This window comes from Lactuca sativa, chromosome 6 (assembly GCF_002870075.4).
Source record: "Lactuca sativa cultivar Salinas chromosome 6, Lsat_Salinas_v11, whole genome shotgun sequence".
Classification (NCBI taxonomy): domain Eukaryota; kingdom Viridiplantae; phylum Streptophyta; class Magnoliopsida; order Asterales; family Asteraceae; genus Lactuca; species Lactuca sativa.
In genome coordinates, this window is record NC_056628.2 from 107,015,907 (window position 1) to 107,031,087 (window position 15,181).

A 15,181-nucleotide genomic window follows, 5' to 3' on the forward strand; every position below is an offset into this window, starting at 1 on the left:
AGGAAAACTCAGCCAAGGGCAAATACGTGTCGCAACTCCCGCCGAAATCTAGTACACATGCTCGAAGCATGTCCTCGAGCGTCTGAATCGTCCGCTCGCTCTTCCCGTCGGTTTGTGGGTGGTATGTGGTACTAAAATGCAGCCTCGTACCCAATTCCTCATGAAATTTCTTCCAGAATCTGGAAGTGAAACGCACATCTCGATCTGAGACGATCAAGATCGGTACTCCATGCCGCGATACCACCTCCCTAACGTACAACTCTGCCAGCCTCTCTGTGGAAGAACTCTCACTGATGGCAAGGAAGTCAGCGCTCTTCATCAACCTGTCTACAATCACCCAAATCGCATCGACACCCCTAGCCGTCCTCGGAAATTTAGTGATAAAATCCATGGTAATCTATTCCCACTTCCATTCAGGAATCTCTAATGGCTGCAAATTACCATGCTGACGCTGGTGCTCGGCCTTAACCTTGCGACAGGTCAAGCACCTCTCTACGAACCATGCGACGTCCCTCTTCATACAGGGCCACCAATACTCCCTTTTTAGGTCCAAATACATCTTAGTGTCCCCGGGATGGATCGAGAACTTCGATCTATGCGCCTCCTCCATCAAGATGGTACGCGCTCCGCCCACAAACGGTACCCAAACCCGACCCTGAAAGGTCATAAGTCCTCGACTATCGGTAACAAACTCCGATACCTTCCCGATCACTCGCTCCCTCTTATGGTTCTCTGGTCTCACGGCCTCCACCTGGGCCCCTCGAATGGTGTCCCATACCGGATTCATCACTGTCAATCTCATGCAAACATCTCGTATCGGGGCGCCCTCCACCCTACGGCTCAGGGCATCGGCTACAACATTAGCCTTGCCCGGGTGGTACAGGATCTCATAGTCGTAATCCTTCACCATATCCAGCCATCTCCTCTGGCGCATATTCAGGTTGGGCTGATCCATCAAATACTTCAAACTCTTGTGGTCCGTGTATATAGTACACCGAACCCCATACAGATAGTGACACCAGATCTTGAGGGCTAACACCACTGCCCCCAACTCTAGATCGTGGGTGGGATACCTCGACTCATGAGGTTTCAGCTGCCTCGATGCATATGCTATCACATGCCCCCTCTGCATAAGCACCGCTCCCAACCCTGATATCGATGCATCACAGTACACTACAAAATCCTCCATCCCTTCTGGGAGTGCGAGCACCGAAGCTTCGCACAATCTCTGACGAAGTGTCTCAAATGAGGTCTGCTGCTCCGGACCCCATGAAAAAGCAACCCCCTTCCGGGTCAACTTGGTGAGTGGCACGGCGATCTTAGAGAAATCCCTGATAAATTTCCTATAATAACCAGCCAACCCAAGGAAACTCCTGATCTCGGTAGATGACCTCGACACCTCCCAACTCATCACCGCCTCGATCTTTACCGGATTGACCAATATCCCCTTCTGGTTAACGAGGTGCCCTAGGAACTGGACCTCTCGTAACCAAAAATCAAACTTTGAGAATTTGGCATAAAGCCTCTCCGATCTCAGAACTTCAAGGATCTCCCTCAAATGCTCCTCATGCTGCTCTCTGGATCTTGAGTACACCAAGATATCGTCAATGAATACGATCACCGAACGATCCAACATCGGCCTGCACACCTTGTTCATGAGGTCCATGAACGCTGCAGGTGCATTGGTGAGCCCGAAAGGCATAACCACGAACTCGTAATGCCCGTAACGAGACCTGATTGTTGTCTTCTGTATATATTCATCCCGAACCCTCATCTGGTGATATCCCGACCTCAATTCTATCTTGGAGAACCAAGACGCTCCCTGCAACTGATCGAACAGATCGTCGATCCTCGGTAACGGATAATGGTTCTTGACCGTCAGCTTGTTCAACTCCCGGTAATCAATACACATCCGGTGTGAACCATCCTTCTTCTTCTTGACAAAAAGGATCGGCGCTCCCCAAGGTGAGCTACTCGGTCTAATAAACCCCTTCCCCAGCAGCTCCTGAAGCTGCGAGGATAACTCCTGCATCTTAGGCGGCGCGAGGCGATAAGGCGCCTTAGTGATAGGTGCTGCTCCCGGAACCAAATTGATACGGAACTCCACTTGCCTCTCGGGAGGCACACCCGGCAATTCCTCGGGAAAAACATCTGGAAACTCGCACACTATCGGAACCTCATCAATCGAACTTGGCCTCTCAGCGGCCACTCGCGTGTCCATCACATAGGCTACGATTCCGCTGCAGCCCTGCTGCAAACTCTGCCTCGCCCTGGCAGCCGAACAAAACGCTAACCCACATTGGGTTCCATCGCCGTACACTGTAAGTACTCCCCCACTAGGGTCTTGGATAGCTCCAAATCGGCTCAACTAATCCATGCCCACTATAACACACACGTCCCCCATCGCAATCGGGACCAGATCTATCGGGAACTCCACACCGAAGATCTCAAGTATACATCCTCGAATCACATCCGTAGCAAACACCGCTCGCTCGTCAGCTATGGAAACTCACAGAGGTCAACTCAACGCCTGTTGACGGATACTAATGTGCTGACTAAATGCCAAGGAAACAAATGACCAACTCGCACCCGAGTCAAATAATACCAAAGCAGGCACATAACTCACAAGAAAAGTACCTGCGCATATCATCATATAAGCAGTCAACTGGAAAGATCTCCCACGAGCCTTTGGTGCCTCGGCCTTTACTGGCTGAACCTCGGTAGCCCTAGCAGCAGGCGTAGATCCCTGAAGTAGCTGAGGGAACTCGGCCTTCCGATGGCCGGTCTGGTTGTAATGGAAGCAAACCGAAAATCCCTTGGGGCAATCCCTTGCGATATGCCCCTCCTTCCCACACTTGTAGCATACTCCTGTCCGGCATGACCCCTCGTGACTCTTGCCGCACTTCCCACAAGTGCGGCCCTTCGCGCTCCTAGATCTCGAATCAGCGGGTATGGCCTGCTTGGCTGCCGGCTGAGACTGAGTCGGGCGCCGATCCATCCTCTGTGACTCGGCCTCCTCCCTGGCCTGAGTCTCCAACTCAATCTCCCTCTTCCAAGCATTTGCTTGGAGCTTAGCAAATTTCCGGTAAGTCGAGTTCGCCATGAACTCCCGAATATCTCTCCTCAAAACACTTAGATACCGGCTCATGCGAGCCTGCTCAGAAGACACCTGCCCAGGGCAAAACATCGCCCTCTCATGAGACTTCCTGGTAATAACTTTAACAGAATCAGTACCCTGTTTGAGGGTCAAGAACTCCTGAATCAACCGTTCCCTCTCCACCGGGGGAACATACTCGTCTCTGAACATGGCGGTGAATCTCTCCCAGGTCACCTCAGAAATCTCTGCCAGAGTGAAGTTCTCCGTCACGAACTTCCACTAATCCTTCGCTCCCAAGCGGAGCTGGTTCAGAGCGAACCATACCCTCAAGTGCTCTGGACAAGAATACGTATAGAAACATCCCTCGATGTCAGAGATCCATCTCATCGCAGCAATCGGGTCTTGCGTTCCATCAAACTCTGGTGGCTTCGTGTTACTGAACTCCCGAAACAACAACGAGTCACCTCCTTGAGGTCTGACAGCAGCAACAACAGCAGTAGCTGCAGCAGCCACAACCTCGGTCACTACTGCATACCGCTCGTCAAAGGTCTCAATCAATGTGGTCTTGATGTCCCCAAACATCTCTGGAATCTCAGCCCGGATGGCAGCAGCCACCTCCTCATGAATCAATCGGCGGATCTCCTCGTCGCTGACACCACTGCTCTCAGGTGTGTGTCGTGTCCCAACCATGATGCCTCTGAAATACAACATATAAATATCAGAGACTCGATCGAGCATACTCGCACTCAATAATGCAACCCTACTCTTCCTCCAATATCCAAAGGATTCTTACTTGGACTGCTCACTGATCTGGTGTCTTCAGTAGTATGGGCCCTATACTACTGACCACACCGCATCAACATTCACCCCAAGTCCTCCTCCTTGGATCCCAGATCACAAGTACTCTACTCTCGCTATGCATTGGCTACCCTCCGATAGACCTCTCATGAGCTCCTAACTGCTACCTACTCGCTCTCAAGGCATCTCATAGCAGCAGTAATCTCCTAGGCTAAGGCATCACAAATCAGGCCACTCTAGTCCTAGTATGAATACCTAGCCTACTCTAGCATGCATAACATAACATAACATATCTCATAACACATAATGTAAGGCTATTTTGGGGATTCACCGTTTGGGCGTTGGCTGACCGTACACACTGCTCTGCTCTGGTTGTCTAAAAACTCCCTGCACTTTTAGAAAATTTAGTTTTTATCGTTGATGTAACAACGTAAGTTTCAAAACAAAATTTTTCTTTTTGACACAACCATTTTCATATAAAAAGTTTTACAAAATATCCGGTAATAGTTATCAAAACATACCGTATCCCAAGATCACAAAAATCAATCCTCTCTCTCTCTAGTGTGGACGCATAACGTCGGCGCCTTCCCAAGGTCCTCGCTAGTACCTGAAACACATAACACAACAACTGTAAGCATAAAAGCTTAGTGAGTTTCCCCAAAATACCCTTACACACATATGCCTTTCCAGGCCATACTTCACACGACCTTCCGGTCCATGTGTTTCAGGGGACTTCCGTCCCAGTCCCAGTAGACCTTCCGGTCCTACTCGTGTTGACCTTCCGGTCCATGTCATAATGCCTTCCGGCCCATATCATACATAGCATTCATATCATACACATAACGCATACAAAACATGCAACTCATAGCATACAAGACCTTCCGGTCACACATAGGTATCCTTCCAGGTACAGTATAGTGAGAAGACTCACCTCTGATATCTCGGTAAGTCTCTGCCTCGGTAGAAATGTGACCTAGCCTCCGCCTAATCACATAAAGCAAATATTCCCATAAATACAACTGCACTCAACCCTAAAAGTCCACAAGGTCAACGGTCAACTTCGACCCGACTCGGCGAGTCTACACGTGTCAACTGACTCTCTCTCGAACCCTCTCTTGGCACGTCGAGTGTTTCCCCAACTCGACGAGTTCCACCTGGCAAGAATCGCGGGGCCACCCCGACTCAACTCGCCGAGTCCCAAGAACAACTCGGCGAGTTCCAACTCGAACTCAGACACCTGACTCACCCTGACTCACCGAGTCATTCCCCCAACTCGACAAGTCCACTCACTGAGTGGTTAATGGGCAACCTTCAAACTACCCGCCGAGTCCCAAGAACAACTCGGCGAGTTCATGCCATGCACAAACTAAAGACGACTTCTGAGGTTAGATCTGTTCCATCAAATCATAGATCTAGCCTCTCAAAGCATGATAATCATGTAAAGTTCGGATCTTGACGCACAAACAACCTCTATTTGCTCTTATATGATGTTTTATCCCCATATATCACAACCCATGGTCAAAACCCCCAAAGATCTTCATAAAGATTGAATAGTAAAGCCCTCTGGACCTCAATGGATCCAGATCTAATGCCTCAACGCACACAGGGACGTATTGGCCTCAAAACTAGTCAATAAAGGGTCCAAGAAACTCTAAATCCACATCATCATCATAACAATAGAAAAGGAGCCGAGATATTACCTCTAAAGTGATGCTCTGAGCTCCAAAATCATAGGATGTCCACTTCCCTTGCTTCCTCTTGGCTAAAACCTCATTTTCCTTGTTAAACAAGTTTCAAATGTTAACAATGGCCTTCTCTCTCTTCCCAAAACGCTCAAGTGCTCTAGGGTTTCTCTCATGGGACTGATAGATGCAAATGACGGCCCTAAGGGCCTTTAAATAGGTCCCAAACCCAAGAAATTAGGGTTTCATTAAACAGCGTGGACTCGCCGAGTCAACCCCTTGGACTCGCTGAGTCCAGACGCGAATTCGCGTGGACATCCACGACCATACTCGGCGAGTTTATACTCCAACTCGCCGAGTCACCTCTCAAAATCCAAAAATAAATGAATAAGAAATAATACCTGGGAACCCGGATGTTACAATTCTCCCCCACTAGAATCAAACTTCGCCCTCGAAGTCTCACTCCAAAAACAACTCTGGATGTTGCTCCCGCATCTCACGCTCCGGCTCCCAAGTCAACTCTGACCCTTTCCGATGCTACCACTGGACCTGCACCAGAGGTACCTCCTTGTTTCTCAAAACCTTGATCTTCCGATCCCTGATCGCCACTGGTCTCTCAGCATAATTCAGGCTCGCATCCACCTGAATATCCTTTAATCGCACTACTGCCAACTCGTCGGCTATACACTTCCGCAGCTGCGACACGTGGAAAGTGTCATGAATCTGACCCAAATCTGCTGGTAACTCCAAACGATAGGCTACCCTGCCTACCCTCGCAATCACGTTGAAAGGACCGATATATCGGGGCCCCAACTTACCCCTCTTCCTAAATCGAATCACTCCTTTCCAAGGAGAGACCTTCAGGAGCACGAAGTCGCCGACCTGAAACTCGAGCTCGGACCGGCGTTTGTCCGCATAACTCTTCTGCCGACTCTGAGCGATCAACAACCTCTGTCTGACCTGCTGGATCTGCTCTATCGTCTGAAGCACAATCTCGGTGCTGCCTATCACACGCTACCCTACTTCTCCCCAGCAAATGGGGGTTCGACACCTCCTCCCATACAACAGCTCAAAAGGCAGCATGCCAATGCTCGAATGATGACTGTTGTTATAAGAAAACTCTGCCAAGGGAAATACGTGTCCCAAATCCCTCCGAAATCCAATACACATACCCGAAGCATATCCTCGAGCGTCTGAATCGTCCGCTCACTCTGCCTGTCCGTCTGTGGGTGGTATGCGGTACTGAAATGCAGCCTCGTACCCAACTCCTCGTGAAATTTCTTCCAAAATCTGGAAGTAAATCGCACATCTCAGTCTAAAACAATCGAAATCGGAACTCCATGCCGCGATACCACCTCCCTCACATACAATTATGCCAGCCTCTCAGCAGAAGAGTTCTCACTGATAGCAAGAAAGTGAGCGCTCTTCGTCAACCTGTCCACAATCACCCAAATTGCATCGACACCCCTCGCGGTCCTTGGCAATTTGGTGATGAAATCCATGGTAATCTATTCCCATTTCCACCCGGGAATCTCTAATGGTTGCATTTTACCATGTGGATGCTGGTGCTCAGCCTTAACCCTGCAGCAAGTCAAGCATCTCTCTACAAACCATGCGACCTCCCTCTTCATACCGGGCCACTAATAATCCTTCTTCAGGTCCAAATACATCTTAGTGGCTCCGTGATGGATCGAGAACTTCGATTGATGAGCCTCTTCCAATAAGATGGTACACGTTCCGACCACGGACGGTACCCATATCCGACCCTGAAAGGTCATAAGCCCCCGGCTATCAGCAACGAATTCCGATATTAGCCCGACAACTCGCTCTCTCCTCTAGTTTTCTGACCTCACAGCCTCATCCTGGGCCCCACGGATAGCATCCAACACCGGGGTCATCACTGTCAATCTCAAGCAAATATCCCGAATTGGGGCACCCTCCGCTTAAGGCTCAATGCATCAGCTACCACATTAGCCTTGCCCGGGTGGTACAGGATCTCACAATCATAATCCTTGACCACGTCCAACCACCTTCTCTGACGCATATTCAGGTTGGGCTGATCCATCAAATACTTCAAGCTCTTGTGGTCCGTGTATATCGTACACCGAACCCCGTACAGATAATGTCGCCAGATCTTGAGAGCGAACACTACCGCTCCCAGCTCAAAGTCACGAGTGGGATATCTCGACTCATAAGGCTTAAACTGCCTAGATGCATACGTTATCACATGCCCCCTCTGCATAAGCACCACTCCCAATCCGGATATCGATGCATCACAATATACCACAAAATCCTCCATCCCATCCGGAAGAGCTAATACTGGGGCCTCGCATAACTTCTGGCGAAGTATCTCAAATGAAGTCTGCTGCTCCGGACCCCATGAAAATGCAACACCCTTCCAGGTCATCTTGGTGAGTGGCACAGCGATCTTGGAGAAATCCTTAATAAATCTACGATAATAGCCGGCCAATCCCAAAAAGCTCTTGGTCTCGGTGGGTGACCTTGGCACCTCCCACCTCATGACTGCCTTAATCTTGGCCGGATCGACCAATATCCCATTCTGGTTGACGAGGTGTCCCAAGAACTGAACCTCCGGCAACCAGAACTCACATTTGGAGAATTTGGCATATAGCCTCTCCTATCTCAGGACTCCAAGGATCTCTCTCAAATGCTCCTCATGCTGCTCTCTAGATCTCGAATACACCAATATGTCGTCGATGAACACGATCACCGAGCGATCCAAAATCGGTCTGCACACCCTGTTCATGAGATCCATGAACACCGCCGGTGCGTTGGTGAGTCCAAAAGGCATCACCACGAACTCGTAATGCCCATAACGAGTTCGGAATGCTGTCTTCGGGACGTCCTCCTCCTGCACCCTCACCTGATGATATCCCAACGGATACTAATGTGCTGACTAAATGCCAAGGAAACAGATGACTCGCACCCGAGTCAAATAACACCAAATCAGGTACATAACTCACAAGAAAAGTACCTACGCATATCATCATATAAGCACAACATCATAAGCAAAAGATAAAGTACATAATACATACCAGCCACAACATCGGGTACCGCGCGAACTTCCTCTACAGTCAACTGAAAAGCTCTCCCACGAGCCTTTGGAGCCTCGGCCTTCACCGGTCGAACCTCGGCGACCCTAGCAGCAGGCGCAGATCCCTACGTCGATCCCTGGTGCAGATGAGGGCACTCGGCCTTCTGATGGCCGGTCTGGTTGCAATGGAAGCAAACCATAAATCCCTTGGGGCAATCCCTGGCGATTTGCCCCTCCTTGCCACATTTGTAGCAAGCACCCGATCGACAGGCCCCTCATGACCCTTGCCGCACTTTCCACAAGTGTGGCCTTTCTGGCTGTAAAGGTCACTTTGTTCTCAAAACACCTTTCCTATTTCCATAATGAGACTATAACTCATGCATGGCACAAGATCCACGTCCAAGACTGGATTTTTATGAATCCTCAACACAATATACACTGGAAAAGGTCAGATCTAAGCTCATGGAGACTCTTTGCACACAAAGTCTCCAACTTTGAACCAAAAATCCTAAAAATGTTCCAAAAAGCAAAACTTATGAAGAACAAGGAAAGCTTTGAGCTTTTTACCTCAGAAGGGATCTCCAACCACTGTAGAACTTGGATCTACACTTGTTCTTCAACTTCTAGCTCCAACAATGGCTCCTTATTCTCCTTCTTCACCTTGAAAAGATAACTTCAAGCTCAAAAACACACACACAAGCTAAAGCACGAATCTCAGCTCTCTAAGGACTCACTAAAGGGGATATGGTGGCTAGGGCAAAGGACTACATGTTCCTTTTATAGTGCACAAGCCAGAAATTAGGGTTTGCATCTGGGCTCACTACGCCCAGTGTAACCCCTGGGTACGCCCAGTGTACCCGGGCGAGTCTGCGTTCAATTTAAGCGCGTGAGTACGCGCAGCGTACACCTCAGTACGCCCAGCGTACTCACCAATCCAACATACAACTTTAAGGGACTAATTTGCCAACTCTCCAAAATAGAAGGGTCATAAAGCTTACCTGGATTTCGGGTTGTTACAATAGTTCCTTGATCCTATCCCATATGGTTTTTGCTGTGTCGCATGAACTTACCAAATGAAAAGTGTCTGGTGGCAAAGCAAACCTATGATTCTCATCGCTTTAACGTTGCTTTTCACCTTATTCTTTTCATCTTGTGGTATGTCTTTTACATCAAGAAGAAGCTTGTTGTAGTCGGATTGAGTTTTAATTTATCTTGTTCCTGTATGAGCAAACGTCTTGACAGTAATGGCTTCCCATATAAGATAGCCATTGTCTTCAAGCCCTAGGACGTAATCTTCAAAGTGCAACGCCCACACTTCATAATCATTGGGGAAAAGAATAGGGATTCTGGTTGTAGATCCAATATTGCTTGAAAGATTTATGGAGTTAACTTGAAAATCGTCTGACATGTTTAAAGATTGACTAAAACATGTATGAATCATATGTGCAAACTAAAATAGTTTTAGGGTAATATAAAGATCAAAGATCAGCGTTAATAACAATGATGACGACCAAACCAAATCCAATAATAGCTGAAATCCTAAAAACTATTTTAACATAAGAGATGCAAATAGATTACACAGTCTCTTGCTTTGATACCAATTGTTGTGATTAAAGCTCTTAAAACCAAATAGATTCAAACAGATGAATCAAGAATGTGTCGAATGATTAAAAGTCACAACCTTAGAAGAGCTCAATAAAGAACTGCTACTGTAGAGGCTATGTAGGGTTTACAATGGCACGATTAGCTCATACACGATGCATGCATGCATCTTAAATAATAAAACCCTAAAAGTAAATGACAGGTGCACAAGCCCAACCCGGATACAAAATAGACTATACAAAAAGCCCATAAAGACGCAACACTAAATACCCGACAATATTAGTCTCTCTCTCTCTCTCTCTCTCTCTCTCTCTCTCTCTTTTGCGAAAGTAATGGGAAGGTGTCACAACTAAGAATTTTGAGGCCTTGTAACTACAACACTTATATCAATTATGAACCAACAATATGAAAGCATGTATGATGCTTATTCAATAACAACAAAACTTCATCAAATACTTCATTCAAGCACTACAAATAGTCAACACAAAATTGGAAACCTTTGAAATTCCGGTTTAAGTCCATTTTGGACTAGGAATTCCTTATTGGACCTAATGGACCAATGAGCTTCCAATTTAACTATCTTGAACCTAGAACTCTCAAATGGGCCCTAATTGGACCCATATACATGAAACCTAATATTTTGGGCCTTATAAGCCTAAAATGAACTAGGTTATCTTTAATGGGCCTTATTGGGTCCCAGCAAATTTAAATTAGCCCTAATAGGTCATAAAAATCATTCTTTGATTTTTATTGGGCCAAAAATCATCTAACATAACCATATAATGGGCTTAAGCATACAAGGCCCAATTCTTTCATTTTCCCCTCTCCATTCTCGGCCCAAACCACAAAGGAAAGAGAGAGTTGACTTCTCATGGCCACCTCACTATTATTTGTTGGGTTTCCATGCAAAATCTCATGCTTCTATACAACCATCACCTCACTCACTCTCTCTTCTCTCCTCTCTTTCCTTCTCTCGGCCGAACACAACACAAACACACACACACACACCTCACAAAAATTCTCTCTAAACCACTCTCAAGATCATCTTATTTTCCTTTGAAGATCTCGAAATTTTGGCTTGAAATCTAATGATTTTCATCAAGTAGTTCACATCTTTGGTAAGTTATTTCTTTGATTCATAACATATCTTCTTCATTTTACCAACAATCTTCCTTATCTCATGCAAAATCATGATCACTCTCTTAGAAATCATCTAAGTTCGAGATTTACCAAGAGGACTTGCTAGGATCGAAACTTCTTCATTTTCTCTCTTCAAAACCGAAACTACAACTCAAGGTGAGCTTCATACCCCTCTCTTTTTGGTTTTCATGTGTTTTATGGGGGAGAATACAAGAAAATGTGTATATCTATATGTATATGTGTGCTATGTGTGATTTTATACATGTATGTGTATATTTATGTGTTTTTGTGATAAATATGTAACTAAAAAGAGATAAACCTCGAGATCTATGGCATGAGAATAGAAACAAACATAATCTAAGTTATTCTACACTAAACAAGTCAAGAATAATAATTTCTAAGATTATGACAAACATGTTTCAACATAAAAATCCATTTTTGGGCTTAAAATGTCAAATATACAAAACTAGGGTTAAAAATGGCCAACTCATGGTTTCTTAAGGGCCAAAAGAGTCAAAACAGTTTCCATAATTGTTTTTTTGAATAATAAAATTTTCAAAGGACTTAAAATGTAAATTTTTAGCTTAATGGGTTAATTTTGGGCTTTTTGGCCCAATAAGCCTCAAATTGCGAAAAATGACAATTTAAGGGGCTGAAATGAAACTTTCTGTAAAATAGGGGATAAATAGCATAATAAAACTATTTTAAGGGTCAAAAATGCTTTTCACTATCAAAAAAGACCAAAAATGTAAAGTTTTTAGATTTTGGGCCAAAACTGTAAAAGTTGCGAAAAATGGGGTTTTAACCGAGAATCACCATTCTGGAAGGGCTGAATCTATTAATAAAATAAATTTTGGGTTAAAACTGTCTTTTCAACAAGTTTATGATGCAAAAGTGTCAAGAAAATGTTTTAAGGACTAAAAATGAAATTCTTTTATATAAAGGACTAAAAATGTTATTTTTATAAAAAAGAAAGGTAGTGAAAAGGTCAAACTTCTACTTTTAAATAAATTAATTCATTAAGTCAAAATACAAAATCCACGACTACTGACAAAATGGAAAACAAATACACATTCAACACCAAATATCGCTATAAACGAATTGATTCGGTCTTGAATCAATACAAAACAACAATCGTTAAATCATACACTTCAATAGAAACGCGATAACTACGATGAGTAAATCTACAAACTTTGGGATTGAGAGTTTCAAATCATGCTTGATGGATCTTGCAAGTCCATCAAAATGATCTTTGGGCCCAAAGGGATAACGCTTATGTGTTACTGGGCCTCCTATGACCCAATTACGTGTAAAAGGACTTCCAATAGCTCTGATGTACTAATGGGCCCTAGTGACCCATTAGTAAGGCTAGTAAGGTCAAAGTAATCAAATGCGAGTTGGACCATCGTGTCTTTCGCATCCCCGACAACCTTAGGTACTTACGATAGTGGTGGGACATAGTGTCCCTCTTCTCTTCGTTTGCTATGGCTTATGAGAAATTAAAGTAGACGAAATTAGGACGATATACAATGTGGAGTAATCAATGTTCGTTCGTTAAGACAATACAAAAATCAATAATCACGGATCCCTATCAGTATCGGAAAACATCGGGTTTTCCGGGAAATTCAATACCACTCGCTCGAAATGTTTATAACTTAATACAAAATTACCCTTCGTATATATGTTTTGAAAACATTCATGCATCAACTTATGGATCTTCATGTACACTTTGATAAACAAAAGTATTTTAAGAAAATATCGGATTTTCTGGGTTTTTCAAACTACACAAATCATTTTATCACAACATTGCTTATGAACTCACTAACATTTCATATGTTGACGTTTTTCCAAAATAACTTGTATTCTCAGGTAACATGTAAGCGGAAGGGTAATATGAAGTAATGTTAGGATGTTATGTTGTTAAAAGCACTCAAACAATTTATGTTATGAATGTGTAATGTTAAAACAATGTACTTGATGTGAACAATTCCAGATGTAATATATTGATGCAGGGTGACATTTATGTTATGATTCATGTATATTCATTGTGATGATATTCAGTTAAAGTGACGCGAGCCCTTGGACGTTTCCGCCGTCTGGTTCGGGGGTGTGACAGAAGGTTATATGAAGATGGTGTAGTGATGAAGCGATGGTAAAAGTTGACGATGTGATGACGCGATAGTCAAAATTGAATATTAATTAGTCAAAGAAGTTTTTGGATAGTTAAAATTGATGTTTCACATGTAATGATGTAACACCCCAAAGTTTGGAAAGTCAAGAAAAGAAAGAAGACCTCAATTTTAAGGGGGGGACTCGGCGAGTCCATGGAGGGACTCGGCGAGTCCGAGCGGGATCCGGGCCGAGGAGTAAGTGACCGACTCGGCGAGTCGGCCAAGGTGACTCGGCGAGTCTGGTCTGTGCGAGGAAAACCCTAATTCCGGGAGTTGTATCCTATATAAAGGGTGTTATGTCCCTCCCTCAGCCCCCATATCACTCCAGAAGACTTGTAAACCCTATAATTCGTGGGAGCTTCAATTATTGAGAGAAATAGCTTTGGAGGAAGGAGACTTTGGAGAGGAAACTTGAAGATCAAGAAGGTTGCTTCAAGGGAGGGGTGTGTGCTCGAGATCTACTTCAGTTTGTGTTCATCTTGGAGGTATTAAGCTGCCATTTTCTCTTCTTTGCATCTAGATCTATTTTGTCATGAGATTTGGGGGTTTTATGGTTGTTCGAGACCCAAATCGGGTTAGGGGCTTAGATATGTTGTTGCCACTTCAGATCTATGGTTGGGTGAGTCCATTATGTCATAAAGTATCAGGAGATGAGTAGTTGGTGAAACCCTTGTGTCCTTAAACCAAACCCTAATGTGTTTTGAGCCTAGATCTCTTTAGTTATACGTAAAGTTTGCAACTTTACGTAGGGATGGAGTTCTGGAAGTATGGATCTATGGATTGGAGTCCCTGCATGACTCAAAAGCCCTCTTCATGTTGGGAGATCTGAATGGACTCGACGAGTCCTTTGAGTGGACTCGGCGAGTACCATGAAGATGAGGAGGAACTCGACGAGTGGGATGAACAGCTCGTCGAGTCGGATGAAGATGGGCATGAACTCGACGAGTTGGATGAACAACTCGGCGAGTTGGATGAAGATTTCCTTGTGCTCGGCGAGTCTGTTCTTAGACTCGGCGAGTCAGGTCGCGGAGTCCCAAACCCTTCGAGTTAAGTCTCGAGTCAGTGAGTCGAGCCAGGACTCAGTGACTTGGACAGGACAGGAATCGGGAATCAGTAGACTCGGCGAGTCAGGGGCTGACTCGGCGAGTAGAGTCGCGAGTGGAAGGACTCTGGACTTATGAACTCGGCGAGTCAGTAGGGTGACTCGACGAGTAGGGTTGACCTGGAAGATTGACTTTGACCAGGACGTTGACTTTGACCAGAGTTGGCTTGGTTGACCTTTGAAGGTCAGTTGGACTAAGTGTTATGTTGATATTGGTAGCTCGGGGAGCTAGCGGAGCAGCAGTTCGGAGACAGTGGTCAGGTAGCGGTCAAAGGGGTTAGCAGCAGCAGTTCGGCAGTATCAGGTGAGTTTCCTTTCCAGTAGGAACGGGTCTAAGGCACCAAGGCCGACCCGTGTAGACGAGATGCTAGTACTAGAGTGTGGGCCAAGCCCGTATCTCTGGGTTTAGTCAAGTATGATCTATGTGTTAATATGATAGAGTTGCTTATACTTGTCGTCTGCGTGATACTTGTATGTTATGGGTTAGCGGTTGAGTGTGGGCAGGGACCGTATCTCTCCGAGGTTGGAGTGTGG